This window comes from Sciurus carolinensis, chromosome 12 (assembly GCF_902686445.1).
Source record: "Sciurus carolinensis chromosome 12, mSciCar1.2, whole genome shotgun sequence".
NCBI classification, from domain to species: Eukaryota; Metazoa; Chordata; class Mammalia; order Rodentia; family Sciuridae; genus Sciurus; species Sciurus carolinensis.
The window spans coordinates 43,001,020-43,017,615 of NC_062224.1; positions in this window are offsets into that span (position 1 = coordinate 43,001,020).

Consider the following 16,596-nt stretch of genomic DNA (forward strand, 5'->3'; position numbering starts at 1 on the left):
TTTACTTCTAGGGAGAGGGGCCTAAGAAAGAGAACAAAGGAACTTTCTGGACTGTGGAAGGATGTTCTGTTATAAAATATGAATTACCTAAGTGTAAATATTTATCAAAAGTGATTAAATTGTACAACTAATGTCAGTGATTTTTCACTGCAGGTAAATAATAACTCAATTTATATACATTTATAAGGGAAAAGTAAACTCTTGGGTTACTTTATGATCCTCTCTTTTAGGGGCTTTTTTTTTTTTTGTATTAGGAATGGAACCACATGGTTCTTTACCACTGAGCTACATTCCCAGGTTTTTGTTTGTTTGTTTGTTTGTTTGTTTGTTTGTTTGTTTTGAGACAGGATCTCACTAAGTTGCTGAGGGTCTCACTAAGTTGCCCAGGCTGGCCTTGAACTGGTAATTCTTAGCAATTCCAAGTCATGGGGATTACAGGCATGCACCATCATGCCTGGCTTCATGGGCTATTTTTAACATTTTAAAAACTCCACCCAATGCCAAAATCATTTTGAATCTGGAAGCAAACCAGTCTGAACTGTCCCAGATGTTAATGTCATATCCTTGCAACCACAGACACTACAAATTGAAATCAACTTTTATGATACAAACACACGTATACTAAATCTATCACTTTACCTCAAGTCAAGGGAAGCAGGCAGCTCACAGCTCTGCAGAAGGGGGGGGGGGTGTCACTGGGAAACTTCTCTTTACTCTTTTACCCTCTCTGGGCTTTATATTCACCCGTGAAATAATGTTTATACTAATTGTTCACTAGGCTGTTTTCTACTTTATTTTTTTAATTTATTTTTTATTCTGAATGCATCGCTTTAATAAATCACCCTGATAATCACTGCAGGGTGCTTTGTGTGTGTGTGTTTTATTGTAAACAAATGGGATACATGTTGTTTCTCTGTTTGTACATGGAGTAACAGCGTACCATTTGTGTAATCATAAATTTACATAGGGTAATGTTGTTTGATTCATTCTATTATTTTTTCCTTTTCCCCCCACCCCTCCCATCCCTCTTTTCCCTCTATACAGTCCCTCCTTCCTCCATTCTTGCCCCTCCACCCCCCATTATGTGTCATCATCTGCTTATCAGGGAGATCATTCATCCTTTGGTTTTTTTAGATTGGCTTATCTCACTTAGCATGATACTCTCCAATTTTATCCATTTGCCTGCAAATGCCATAATTTTTGTTTTCTACTTTAGTGTCAGAGAATTGCTGAATGACAGAATTATAATTAATTAGCAACTGCTTCCCTCTTGTATATGTTCTCTCTTCCAAGAGGAATTTTCTGATCTCCTGACATCATATAGTTCTCCTAGTTATTTCCTGTCATTGGATTTGGATGGCACCATTGTATTTAAAACAGAGTTTAATCATATATGAACTGTTTTAGAAAGCCAAGTCTAGAAAATATTAAAAGCATAGTATATTATAACCTGTGGAGTTTGTTCTAGGAATACAAAACTGATCTGCCATTCAAAAAGACAATTGCTCAGTTAAAAGCAAAAATAATATTTAAAAATGTGGGTCTATAAGATATATAGTACTAAAATGTATGAAAAAATAATAAAAAATAAAAATGTATTATGGGGTTTATAGCATAAGTAGAAGTAAAATTATTAAAATAATAGTGCAGTAATGAAAGTGTGGGAATAGAACTATACTGTTATAAATTTTTAGATAATACATGAACTAATTTGTAGAACAATGTGGATTGAACATCACAAAAGTTGCACAGAATGATTACAAAAATAAACAGCTTAGAAAACTAATTGTGAAGATTAAATGGAATATTAAAAATAATTCAATGAAAAGCAGGGAAAGAGGAAAAAGTACAATAAAACAAATATAATAGAAATATGTAGCAATATGATACATTTCAACTATGTAGAATTATGTTTACATTAAATGTAAAACTATAAACTATTTAAATTAAAGGGCAGAGATCATTCACTTGGACTAAAAAGCAAAGCACCAACACAATACTCTCTACAAGAACTCCATTTTAAAATTGGATAAGTGTAAAATAATAGAAAATAATAGAGCAAGCAATCATCAAAAGAGAACTGGAATGGATATATTAATATTAGGTAATAGGAGCCTTAAAACAAGGAAAATTCTCAAATATGAAGAGTAACACTTCATAATTATAAAACTTTTCAAGCAGGATTACTGTCAGAACTCTATATTCCTAATGTTAGAGTTTTGGAATATGTGAAGCAAATTCTAACTGAACTGAAAAGGAAAACAGACAAGCTGACAAATATATTTGAGGATTTTCCCACTCTTCTTTGTAACAGAACAAGTAGACAAAAAATCAATTTGGATATAGAAGACTTAAGAATACCAAGCAACTGGAACTAATTGATATTTATAGCACACTCTAGCTACTGACAGAATATATATCTTTTTTCAAGTGCATGTGGAATATGTACAATGAATGACCAAATATTGGGTCATAAGTGTCTCAATAAATTTAAAAGAACTGAAAAGGTACAGAGAATGTTCTTGATCATGTTGGAATTAAGTCAGGAATCTATATCAGACAGATATCTAAAATGTTCTCCAAATATTTGGAAATGAAATAACAAATTTCTAAATAACTCACGAGTCGAAGAAGAAACTACAAAGGAAGATAGAAAACATTTTAAATTAAATTTCAATTAAACCACAAGAAACTTGTGAGATGCAACTGAATCAGTGTGTAGAGGAAGATTTAAAGCTTTAAAGTCAGATATTAAAAGAAGGAAATAAAATTAATGATTAAAACTTTTTACAGAAAGTAAAAGAAAATTAAATCCCAAGTGAGTAGAAGACATAAAGTGTTAAAGATAAGAGCAGATTCTAATGAAATAAAAAGCAAAATCAAAGATGGAAAAAATAAATGATACTAAAAATTCTTTGTAAAAAAAATCCATAAAACTGATAAACCATTGACTTGACTCATCAAAATAAAAGGAAAAATTATCAGTATCATGAATGATACTACTCTAGATATAACAGACATTAAAAGAATAATGAGGGGATATTTCAAACACCTCTTGCCAAAAATTTGAAATAAGCAGGAAAACTATGGCAATGGGTTATCTCTGGTCTGTCACCTGTTTTAGCAAAGAAAGTTCTATTGGAACACATCCATGTCCATTTGTTTATGAATTTTCCATGCTTGCTTTTATGTTATAAATAGCATAGTTGATTCATTGCCGCAGAGACTGTATGGCAACAAAACTTAGAATATTTAATATCTGTCCCTTTAGAGAAAGTTGGCTAATGTCTGACCAAGAAAAAGCAGAAAAATTCTTGAAAAATACACATTACTAAAATTGATTTTAAAAAAGAAATAGAGAAAAATTTATTCATAAATTATAAGTTTGTAAGTAAATTTAAGTCAAAACTAAACGCTTTATACACACAAATTCATACTTAGATGATTCTATTGTTAGAATATATGAAACATTTAAGGGAGAAATATTACCTAATCCTACACAAAATGATTCAGAAAAGAGAAGAGGAAAGAACGCTTTGAAATTCAGTTCATGAGCTCAGAATATCCCAATATCAAAAACAATGATATTATAAGAAAATAAAACTAAAGACCAATATCCCTCATAAACAAAGGCACAAAAATCCTTCAAAAATTAGTAACTAGAATTTAGCAATATATGAAAAATATAATATATAATTACTATGAGGATTTTTCCCAGAAACATAAGACTAATTTTAAAACATTTGAAAATCAATTGATGTAATTAGCCAAATTTATTTATTTTTTTGTGTGCTGGGAATTAAACCCAGGGCCTTATGCACAGGAAGCAAACTGTTCTCCCACTGAGCTAAATCCCAAGACTTAAAGATTAAAAAAAAAAAAATTCATGTTCTCTCAACAGATGTGTATTTAATAAAACTTAAAATATAATTTATGATTGAAAAGGATAACATCTTTAGGCTGGTTTCAGAAATAGAAACCAACTTCTAAACCTGAAAAAGGGATCCATGAAAAATCTACAATGAACATAATACTTAATGAAGAAATGTTTATACTTTCCACCTGGGATAAGGAACAAGAGAAAAATGTCCACTCCTACCACTTTCATTCAACACTACAGTGGAAATCCTAGCCAGTGATGTAAGTAAAGAGAAAAAAACCAAAAACCAAAAAACAAACAAACAAACAAAAAAAAAAAAACAAGAAGAAAGAAAACTTGATACAATGAAAAGGAATAAGCAAAATATTTTAATTTATAGAGAACATGATTGTGTGTATTAAATACCTAAGGAACCCCCCAAATCTGCTCAAATTAAAAGTTGAATTTAGCATGTCAACAAGTTCAACATTTAAAAAATCAATAGTAATTAAATGAAAACATTGGAAATTGAAATGAACAATACTTTTATAATAGGATCCAAAACATGAAATACTTAGAGACAAATTTAACAAAATGTGCTTAAGACCTGAGGAATAAATAATACAAAACAAACCCAAGAGAAAATTTTAAAAATTAAATACATGGAGAGATGTATCTTGCTCATGAGTTTGAAGATTTAATATTAGGATGACAATTCTTCCAGTATTAATCAATATATTCAATGCAATTCCAGTCAAAATCACAGCTAGGAAGCTGGTTTGAATATTTATATTAGAAAAGAAAAGGACCTCTAACACACACCCCCCAAAAAATTAGAAAAATGAAAAGAACTAAGTTGAAGTACATACACTAGTAGTTTTCAACAGTTACTGTAAATATACATTAATCAAGAATGTGGCACTGGCATGAGAATAAACATACACATCAATTGAACAGAATAGAAAGTCCAGAAATACAAGGCTAATTGATTTTGTAAAAGATGCCAAGATCATTAAGTGAGAAAATAAAAGTTTTTTAATAAGTTTTGCTGAATATCTACATATGCACATGGTAAAATGTAAAATAATAATAACAATAATCTGGATTATTATTATTATTAATTTTGGTGTCCCAAAATTAATTGGAAGTAGATCATAGTCCTAAATATAGAAGTTAAATCTCTAATGCTTCTAACCAGGAGTTGATAAACCATGGCTCACTGGCTATGTTTAAGTGTGCCCCATTGTTTGTGTTATCAATGGATGCTTTTGTGCTACAATGGCAGAGTTGAATAGCTGCAACAGTGACCATATGGTCCATAAAGCCAAAATTATTGATTATATGGCCTTTTACAAGAAGGTTACTAACCATTGATCTAAAAGAAAGCCCTGGAGAATATTTTGTGACTTTGAAAAAAGGAAATATTTCTCAGGACACAAAAGAAAAAAGTAAATAAATTACTGTCTTTAAATTTTTTAAAAAAGTTGTTCTTCAAAATACATTATTAAGGTAGTGAAAATGTAAGGAAGAGACTGGGAGAAAGCATTTGCAGTACATAGACCTGATGAAGAACTTACATCCAGATTATATAAAGTACTTGTTCAGTGCAACAATAAGACCAACTCTCAAATTAAAAAATAGGCAGTCTTGAAGAGATTCTTCACAAACTATGATAAATGAATAGTCAAAAATTTCTGAAAGATACTCAACATTAGTTACCTCCAAATGAAAATTAAAATTGTAATGAGATCCAGACATGGGATGACTCAGGAGTCAGAGGGAGGAGGATTACCAGTTTGAGGCCAGCCTCAGTAACTTAGTGAGAATCTGTCTCAAAATAAAAAATCAAAAGGGCTGTGGATGTAGTTCAGTGGTAAGTGTCCCTGGGTTCAATCCCTAATTAAAAAAAAAAAAAAAAAAGGAAACCATAATGAGATACCACCACATACCCACTAGATGGCAAAAATTAAAAAGACTGACAATACCAAATGTTGGTACGATGTGGAAAGCTGGAAGGATCATACATTGATAGTGGGAATGTAAAATGGTCTAATGATTTTTAAGAACAGCAAGTACACTTTTCAAATTTCCAGGAACTGCATTCCTAGACTTTTATCCTAGAGAAATGAAACAAAGACAAAAGGCAAACTACTCCAATCCTCATTTTTATGAATAGATAAAACATAGAACATTCATGCAATAGTATACTATTCAGCTATGAAAAGGAAAAACAACTCAAAGCCTACATGATTCAATTCATATTAAATTCTACAAAAATAAGACCAAAGTGCCATGATGAAGAGCACATCAGTTGTTGCCTGGAGCTGGGGCAGGAGCTGGGTTGGGATTGACTACAAGGGAACAACAGGGTCCTTTAGTATTGTTGGAATGCTCTACATCTGCTGAGGCTGACTTTGAACTTGAGATTCTCCTGCCTCAGCCTCCTGAATCACTGGGATTACAGGTGTGTACCTGGCTAACACTTAAAATAGGTACATTTCATTGGGTATTTGTTATATTACAAGTAACCTCAATAATGTTGCTTTATAAAAGTATTTTTTTTTGCACTGAATTAATTTCTAAGTATTTTATTCCCCACTTAGCATCACTATCCAGTGATGCAGGCAGGTCTGTATCAAATAGGAAGCAGCCTCCCACCCAGGAAACTTTCAGTTAATATTCCATTAGTTCCTGGTGCCTTGTGAGCAATTAATTCCTGTTTGCACCATCCACAGCTGCTGAGATCTTTTGCACATATTCAGGATACGACTGAAGAACTCTTTCCTGCTTGAATGTATGCCAAACTTCTTTTGTTTGGTACTCTGGACATTAAAGATGACTCTATTTTCTTTAAATAAAAACTTATTGGCTTGAGGACAGTAATTAGACAATTTCTCTCAGGTTAAATGAACCAGTATTTATGAAGCCCTTGCCTGCTCTGCATCTAGTATTCTGGGAACTGTAGCTCCGAGAACTGGGGACCATTACTCCTGAGCATGTGGAGGTGATCTGACAGTGGGAGAGATAAGGTTTTAAACAGACAGCAGCCATAAAATGGTAATTAGGAGATTAAGTTAAAAATCACACTATGCCATATATTCTAAGGGTTTTAGGAATTCAGAGAACTGGAAAAACATCCTGAATTAATGCTCAGTAATCAGAGAAATTTTTATGAAAAATGATGGAATTTAAATAAACTCAGAGCAATTTCATTTCTTTAAACGTACTTCCTGAGATGTTATCCTGTCCCTTGGGTCATTTCAGCCTCCCTTCTCCAGAACCCACAGGAAAAACAGGGTCATTTCATAACAAAGCTGGTCTTGCTCGGGTACACTTAAGGAGTTTACTGAAAAAATATGCAAAGTGGGCATCTCTCTGGATTGTTGCTGGGAGATTTTGTAGGGGCGTGGAGAGCAGAGTTTTCCAAGTTGGAGTTTGTTTTTGTCATCTTAATTTCTCTTTGCTTTCTCTGCATCTTAGTATGCCATGGGAATATCAAGATCCTGAGATCTGCAAAAGGAAGCTCTTAGGTTGTGAACTTTCTTGCTAGATCTAGTAGAAAGAAAAAGAATATCAGGAAAGATGGCAAGCTATATAAGTATAGCATTATAAGCTGAGAATATACGAGGAACAGAGCATATGATGTTCTGTTTTCTACCTCTCCGTTTCATCAGGTTTTTTTTAATCTATAATAATTAAGATGAAATTGTTCTACAAAGAGAAACTGAAGAACTATACTCTGCCTGTTAAGACCTATTCCACAGGCATATCAAAACTATGATACAAAGGACTAATATTTCTCTCTCTACTGATCATTGTTACATCTGATATTGTTGCTCTATTTGAAGCAGATACTCCTAGTCAAGTGAGTATATCATCCATTAACTTACTGTGGGCATAAACAAGCATGATCTGCAATCACTGTGAGAAACTTGGCAAGGTCCACCTTGCACAGCAAATAGTTTAGTTTCTAAAGATTATAAGCTGTTATCTATGACCTGTTTCTTCTGTGTGACCTACTCTAGCATTGTAACCCCCACCCATTCCATTTGTGAATTATTTAGAATATTAATTTTAAGTGGGAGGAAAAAGCACAAGCTACTGACTCCACCTTTTCATATCAAATACATAAAAATAAATGTCTATGCATTATCTTACTTGGAGAGATCAAAGAGAATTATAAAAGACTCAGAAACTATGAGAAATTCTGGTGAAATATAAAGGGAAAACTGCACAGGGGTATTATCCAGGAAGAAGCTGGAGGCCATGAGAAGCGCAGGCCTATGTAAAAGCAGGAGAAGCACTGAATGAGCTTTCATGTTGGAAGATGCAAGTGAAGCAGCAGCACAGAGAGGTAGCTCACTGACATCAGGGAATCTCAACTGCAGAAATTCTCAAGGAGGACTCCTTCACTATTTGATGACAGTCACCATTTTTAAAGACAAGCAATAACAACAGCAAATGTAAGGACTTATCCAGAGACTCCAAAATTACAGCTCTTAAAGAAAAAGACCAACATCAGATTTCTCATGTACAATATGTTAGATACAAGCATGGAGCAATTTATTAGATAAAAATGAATTAATTATGAACCTAAGTAGCAAACACTGCTAGTTTTTTTCATGATATCTATTTTATTCTCACATATTCCTAACAAAATCCCAATATTACCCAAAGTAATAATTCATGCCCACTTAAAAATACTTCTGAAGAATTCCTTGCAACTAGAACTGGACATTTGACAGAGAAATGTCAGCAGGTGTTTTTTGTTTTTTGTTTTTTTCATGTGTGCATGTGGGGGAAGCCACTATTTTTCTAATAAAAAATAGGACAAATATAGCCAACTTGTACATATTCTCTTTTTGTATCTCCTATCCCCTTATTCTTGCCTAGAATTTGGATTTAATGACTAAAAGTACATAAATCATCTTTTGATGATGAGAATGAAAACCACTTGTTAAGGTTTGCATATTATTAAAGTAGAGGAGTTTTTGATGACTTCTCACTATCAAATGGATGGTCAGTCTTAGGCCAGGGCACCAACCTAAGACTTCCAATATCCAATTTATTACTATATGAAAAACAATCTGTTTTGTCAAACTTCACACAAGCCTTATTCACCAGCCTTATTGGTCAAGTTGCTATTCTTCATTCAGTTGCAACCTCTAACTTATAAAAGTTAGACTTCTATTCCTAGCTAAATTATCACTCAAGAGGTGCAATAAAATGAACATATTTTCAGGGAAAACTACAGAAAGTTTAACCATTTGTAGATCTTCTCTAAAAAAAATTACAAAGAGCTCTACTCCAGCAAGGGAGGAGGGAAGGCAAGGAGCAATAGAAAATGCAATTGTGTATTACTTACAGAGTATATAAAATGTTATTAGAGTAGAAAAAGGTATTATTTGCAAATTCATACTTTGGTCAAATTATGTCACTAAAACAATATACACATCATGAGTTGTGAACAACTCATGTGTATGATTTCACATGGTCATAGAGTGGCTGAAAATGTTCATTACATTCTATTTTCTGAGAAGATAAGCTAGAGAGTTAAAGAAAAATAGAGGAAAAAAGAAAGGGAACTCTAGACTTGTTCAATCATGAGCTACTTCACATACTCATTCTTATCACCCTCTAGAGATATTTGGTTATAGAATTTCATGTTTATTCATTAATTTATTCTCGAAAACAAGATTGGAAGGTCAAATGTGACCGAATGTGGCCAGATCGTGGGTTATAGATGATGGTAAGGAAGAGGAAAAAGGAGACAAAGATTATGACAAAAATGAGAGCAGAGAACAGTTATTGAGCTCTTACTGCGTGCCAGGTTCTCTGCTCAGTGCCTGAAATGTATCACTGTGATCTTCTGTTTAAGTCTGTCTTTGTGTTCTGCAGTTGAGAATTTGGATCAGTCATGAATGGAGGCAGCAGGTGAATTCATGGACTTAGCCACAGGGGCAAGGAGGAGCCAGAGCCATTCTGTGGGGAAAATTGTAAGACATGGAAATTCATAGCTACTAAATTCATGCATTTGAGGTCTTCACTCCTTTGCTTCCCATTTTGCTTTAAGGGTGTATGATAAATGGATCTCTGTAAAACTCTACCTCATATAGATCTTTAGCATTAGATTTTGTTTATTCTGACTGACGAGGAAAGAAGAACAAGGAAAAAATGTACAATAGAAGAAAAATGAGTGAAATTGACTTCTGACATTTAGTTAAAATATTTATCTACTGATTTTTTTTGCTCCAAAATAGTACATGCCAAATTAACTTGCTATATATTTCCTTCGTATATAGAACCCAGGTGAAAAAGGGGCATGGGGCTGCAGTAGAAGATAGAGCAGAAAGAGCAGAGTAAAGGTGGACAGAAAACGTTTGTTCATTCTTTGCTATTACTATAGCATGATACTGACTTACTGTTCTTCCCAGAAAATTATTTATAACTTGACATTTTTCTTCCATTTATTCACCTACATTGTCATTACCCATCTTTGGATGAGGGCATGGGGACTTCTCTTTGCCATGTTCTCTCACTTTACTTCTTCTAAACTCTACTTAGTCAACAGTCTTATGCACATTTTTAAGTCAGAGGCTAAGATATTCTTCCCCTAACAGGTGAGCAATCTAGCTGATCTTTTGCAACTTAAAGTTACTCAACAAGGTTATTGACTCAGCTTTTCCCAGGACACTGACGTTGGAGTTGGGTGATTTCATCTCTAGGATAATTATCCTCTAAGGTTGTCAAGTCTTCCTCCATATTAGCCTAGCTTTTTTCTGCGACACTACTGAACTTGTTCTCCCCAGCTGATGCCTCTATTTCCTAGCTCTAGCTAGGGTACTTGTTCCCTGCCTCCCAGCATTTTATCAATCTTCTAGTAACCCGTTCAATCCAGTTGGCATGATTTGGAGTCAGATTGAGCATTTCAACCCAAGGTGCTGTTCTGTGTCTAGTAAGAGCTTCCCCTGATCTTTTGTTTCTTTTAAGTCTCATATGATTATTATGGAAGTAGGAGGGACACCTGGATTTGAATCACATTTCTACATATAATAACCTTAGCTGTATGAATTTTGAGAAGCCACCTTACCAAGCTTGGATCATCATTTCCTCAATAAACACTGGAGTTGACTGGATTGGACAGTATTTATAGTGTCCTCTGACTGGAGCAACCTGGGATATATACAACTAGTTCTTAACTTACACTAGTCAAGTATGCAATTAACATTATTATAGAAATGATGCAACTTTAAATCTACTTTAGTTTGAAACAGGGTGTATATGAGTAGATACATAAACCTGTAGACAAGTTAGAATTCTTTTTCGAATAAAATACAGTATAATTTCTTTACAATTTGGCAGGTTGTTAAAAAGATGGAAAAATAAAGGGAAATTACGACTTTTCTTCTCCATGCTGAATGGCTCAGTCTCGAAGAGACCTTGCATAACCTGTCTCATGGCATGGTCATTATTTCTGCCCCCAATACCCACTGCACCTTGGATTCTTTTTGTTCTTGTTATATCTTTTTGTTCTTCGGATTACCCACAACAGATGTTTTGTTGGTGTTTTTTATGTTAAAAGCAGAGAGAAAGAATGGGACCTTTGTGAGGCTCGGTGGTGATGACTGTGTTAGCCAATTGATGGTTTGGCCTGAGAGCCACTTAAGCAAGTATGAGGGTCCTCGTGTGATGGATGGACTCACTGTGTGAGCCATGCACCCCGTAGCTGATGCTCGGACTTAGGTCCCTCTGGGGTCACAGGCAGTCATTCTGCCAGAGAGAACTTTGCCCTGGCTGAGGGATCACTGCCGAGCTGTCTCAGCAAGGAATCTTGCTTCTCACAGTTTTTTATTGGTCTGGTAACTAGTGTTGACACCACGTTACTTTTCAGGAGGTGGCATTTATTTATTTTTTTCCAGGACAGCATCTTTGTGACAGTAGGCTTTGCAGTTGTGTCAGGAACACAAATGTAATAGAAATAACAGTGGGCTTTTCAAGCTTAATGAAGGTAGATTTGGTTGAAGTTACATGATCTGGGGGGTGGATGAGCTCAGATGACTTGTCAGTGACCATTAACTGCACCCTCTGCTCACCCCCTCTGAATTTTCCTTTCCATTAGGTCTCAGAGCTTTGTTTCAGACAAGTTGCCTGTGGCAGTAGTTTGGGAAGATGACTCTGAAGGGGCTTTAGCCCACACAGGGACATGTGTGACAAATTATCCTGACAAGACTGCCACTACAATATTAGCAGCTCGTTAGAAGAGATGGGTGAAATTCATCTCGGCTTTGATCAATTTTCTGCTAGCATTTCAGGGCTTTAAAAGAATCCCATTTTCCCCACCCCCCACCCGCACCCCTAGTTTCTCAGTTTTTGTTGTTGAAACCACACTTGGCAGGACTTCCCAAGGGTTCAGAGAATCTGGCAGTAGACTCGCCAAGTCTTACAAGTGTTTATGTCCAGTTTTGGAATGAGGGAAGGGAACATGAGCTTGGGGTTTTAAGTTTGTATTTGAAATCAAGAAATAATGAGCTTGGATGATATAATCTCTACAGTCCTATCCAACCCTTACACTCTGTGATTCTACAAAGGGAGTTAGAAGACAGGCTGGGGGAGAGAGGAAGGCCTATTTTTTCTGCTCAGAGGATCTGGAGTTAGAATATCCATAGGGAGTAACCAGTTCAACCACATGAATGATGAATCCCTGACAAGGAGATGCAGATGAGACAAAGATCTGGACTTCCTGATTTCCATTCAGGTGTCCTCTCCATGTGACTGTGTCCCTACAACAGGGAAAATAATTGAAAGTCAGTGTATCAGAGGTCTCCAGGGAAACTGAGCTGACGGGAGATGCATACATGTACATGTGAGTGTGCATGCTCACGTGCGTGTATGTGCACATCTGTGCCTTTGTGGAGTGAGATTTACTTTAAGGAACTTACTCACGTTCAAGTCTGAGATCTGTAAGGCAAACTTATAGGCTGGAGTTGATGCTTTAGTCTGAAAAGAATTTGATCTCCAGGAAATCTCAGTAGTTGTTTCTATGGCTTTCAATAGATTGGATGAAGTCCACCCACATTATTAAGGGTAATCTCCTTTTATTGAAGTCAACTAATTGTAGATATTAATCACCTCTACAAAACACCTTCTATTTTAGTGTTGTGTTTTTCACAGTTTTGGACTTTCTCTAGGTGGTTTTGCTATTTAAAATAGGCTGCAAACATAGAGCTGAAGCAGCATCTAGCGTTCCTAAGTACAAGAAAGCTGTGATGTGCCTTATGAAGAACCTATATGCTTACCAATGAGAGGCTTCACACACAGCTTCGCTCAGGTATGAGGAGTTATACTGTTGTTGGTAGTGAGTTCAATTTTTTGGTGGGGGCATACTGGTGATTAAATTCAGGAGCACTCAACCACTGAGCCACATCTCCAGCCCTATTTTGTATCTTATTTAGAGACAGGTCTCACTGAGTTGCTTAGGGCCTTGCTGTTGCTGAGGCTGGCTTTGAACTACTGATCCTTCTGCCTCAGCCTCCACAACAGCTGGGATTAGCCACTGGGATTATAGGCATGCATCACCATACCCCATCGGTGAGTTCAATTTTAATGAATCAACATTATATATTAATAAGGTATCTTTAACTGGAACACACATATAACTGGGTGATGTATTAACCAACTATTGAAATTGATGTGACCAGAGGCTCACAGCAAAAACCCCTACATGTCCCCTGGACTGCTATTTGAGTTTTTGCTGACTTTTGTTCTCAGCAATTTTGAAGAACTTATATTAGCATGCTTAATCCTACAATAACCCTGTTATTCCTCTTTGAAAGTGAAATCTCTGAGCATAGAGGACTTAAACAAGTGGAATAGCTGAAGTTGAACAGAGATGACTCAGGTTCCAGGGTTTGTGCTCTATACTATATCCTCTTAATGGCTCTTCTAATATTACATTTTTGACTATGCCTTTGATCTTTGCTTATCCATTATAGTTTATATCTTTTACCATTCTACTGAATTCTAGTGTTCTGCAGGTCTTATTTTATGCTCATATTGGGTTTTTTTTCCCCTTTTTTTTTGTATATTATAATGTGCTTAAAATGGGAGCATGTAGAATAATAGAAGAATGATGAAGCAATAAGAAATATTTAAACTTGCTATTGTACCTTAGGGATTTCCTGAGAGTTCTGGGCTTTAATGACAAGTCAGAAGGATGGTGAAGGAAGACATACATGACTCAATTGGGGATGGTAAGTCAGAAACAAGAGAAGATAGGTCAAAAGTTGTTTATGTAGATGCCCCCAAACCATTTTAAATGTTATGTAACTTAATTTTTTCAGGGGGGTCTGCTGGGGATTAAGCCCAGAACCTCATACACATTAAGCATGTACTCTACCACTGAACTATAACCCTAGTCCCTTGTAATTTAAAATTTAATGTTTAATCTTTTTTTACCTTAGTTGTATTTCTAGATAATGTAAACTGAACAAAATATGTCAAGACATCATGCTTCCCAATAGCTTATTTACCTGTGCTTTGAGGCACAATGCAGAATATTCCTGCCATCGAGAAATGTATCGTGTTTAAGGAAATAAAGAATCATTTTAATGCATTAGTGGAGATATTTCAGGTAGAAAAAATCTTCCAGACAAAAATGTAAGGGCAGGGAATTGTATGACTTGTTTCAGGAAGACAAGCAATTAGAATACTGAGAATGGATCAGGCAGACATGAGGGTTAAGGTCATCATTCTATATAATTCCAGAGAACATCATCCCATTGTCTTCTAGGTGAACGGAGCCCTCTTTAGCTGTCTGTCTAGTGCATAACCCAAGAGGCTGCACAGGGAGGCCTTGGGTGAGGTTGGGAAGGGGGACCCATAAATATTTTTCTTTTTTATGTAATGAAGTAGAAGATTTGAAAGGAGAAATGGCATTGAATTTATCCATTATTAAGAGGACAAAAGTTATATATTTTCTTGAATCAGCAAAACTGTCGACTGGATATAATATGTTTGCAACTAATTCCCATTGTACCTGCTTAAAATATTAATAATGATGTTAACGTAAAAATGCTTAATCACACAGTCTCCATGTGTGATAAGTGCTCTGACTTAAGGTCAAGAATAAAGACAGAAAAATAATCTTTCCAGCCTTCAAAAACATTTTCAGAATGAAATGGATAGGCCTTGGAATATATTCTATAAAAACTGGAAAGGATTTTAAGAATATTCCAGTCTCTTTTAAAGATGAGGCAAAATATCTTTGCAAATTTATACTTTAGTTGCAAGAGAATAAGGGACGAAACTCAGGTCTCTGGCTTTGAAAATGGTGTTCTTTCCTCTCCACTGACCTGCCACTAGAATAAACAATACTAAATTTTCATATTCTTTTAACAGGGTTCAAGAGGCCAGGCAAGTCTTTTCCTTAATGATTTTTCTTTTCTATTTTCTGTTGCCTTGAGTTGACCCCAGGTTTGTACTGGAATTGTATCCAAACAGGATAAAATACCATGAGAAGCTTTGTTCAGATTGCTGTAGCCTGGCCAGAGGCAGGAAATACTAGAAACCATGAGAGAGAGAGCCTGCTCTGACGTGAATTCCAGCAGAGTTTGATTCGATTCAAGCAAGTTCCCAAACAAAAGAAAAACCCTTACATGATCCGCCAATATTTTAGGGTGCTCCTCCAAAACAAACAGAAATTTACATACTTACAGAGCTTCCATGTCCTGAACCCAGCCACTGCCCAAGTTTCCTGGGGACAGTCCTTCCCTCAATATCAGAAGAGGCTCTATGATGGGAAATCACAATCGTGTGGCCCTTTCATGAGGCTGCTGCTTGTCATGATCCTCATGGATAATGGTGACAGCGAGTGCTTTCCTAAGGCTGGTAACATAGAAAACTATTGAGTTTCATTTTTCTTGTGCTGGGTAATATGCCAACATTAATTGATATGATGCTGTCATTCTCTCACCCTGTAAAAGAAAATCACTACAAGTTCATGGCTTAATCTTTGCTCATAGGAGACTTAATAAAAGCTATAACTTAAAAAAAAAAAAGAGAGAGAGAGAGGTGAACATTGTTAATCATTCTGTCAGTGTGAGAAGAATTCTTTCTGCTACAGTCGTTCACTGACCTAAGACAAAATCGAAGTACAGGTACAACTCTTATTCTCTTATTTATGCTCCAGAGGCCATATTGTTTTGCAGATGATAGAATAAATAGAATGTTTCCTGAAGAGTGAACACGTGCAGGAAAGAGCAGAGTGTGAGGATATGCTGTGCTGAGACAGGCCAACCAGATGTTACTGCTGACCTCTACTCACTGGAATCTGATTGACATTGGAGTTGGATTTCTCCAGCTGTTTGGAAGAGCTACATGAAAAGTCAACTTTTTCCCAAGACTAAAGAGGGCCACCTGCAAAATATCCCCTCATTGCCATTGGGATTTCCATTATGTATATTTCTGGGATCTCAGATCCCTATTTTTCAATGTACAGAAATGTTATAAAAAGGATTACAGATTTATCAGCAACCAAATCTCTTAAAGAAAGTTCTGTATTCTTTTCACCATGATATATGCTTAGAATGTCAGCAGAACCCTACCAAAACCATATTTAATGTTTAGTTTCAGGATAATTTGAAATGTGGATGGCAAATACTGAGGCCAATAAACTAACAAAAAACACACACATGTGCGTATGTGTGTATTTATGAAAATGGATGCGTGTTGTGAACAAC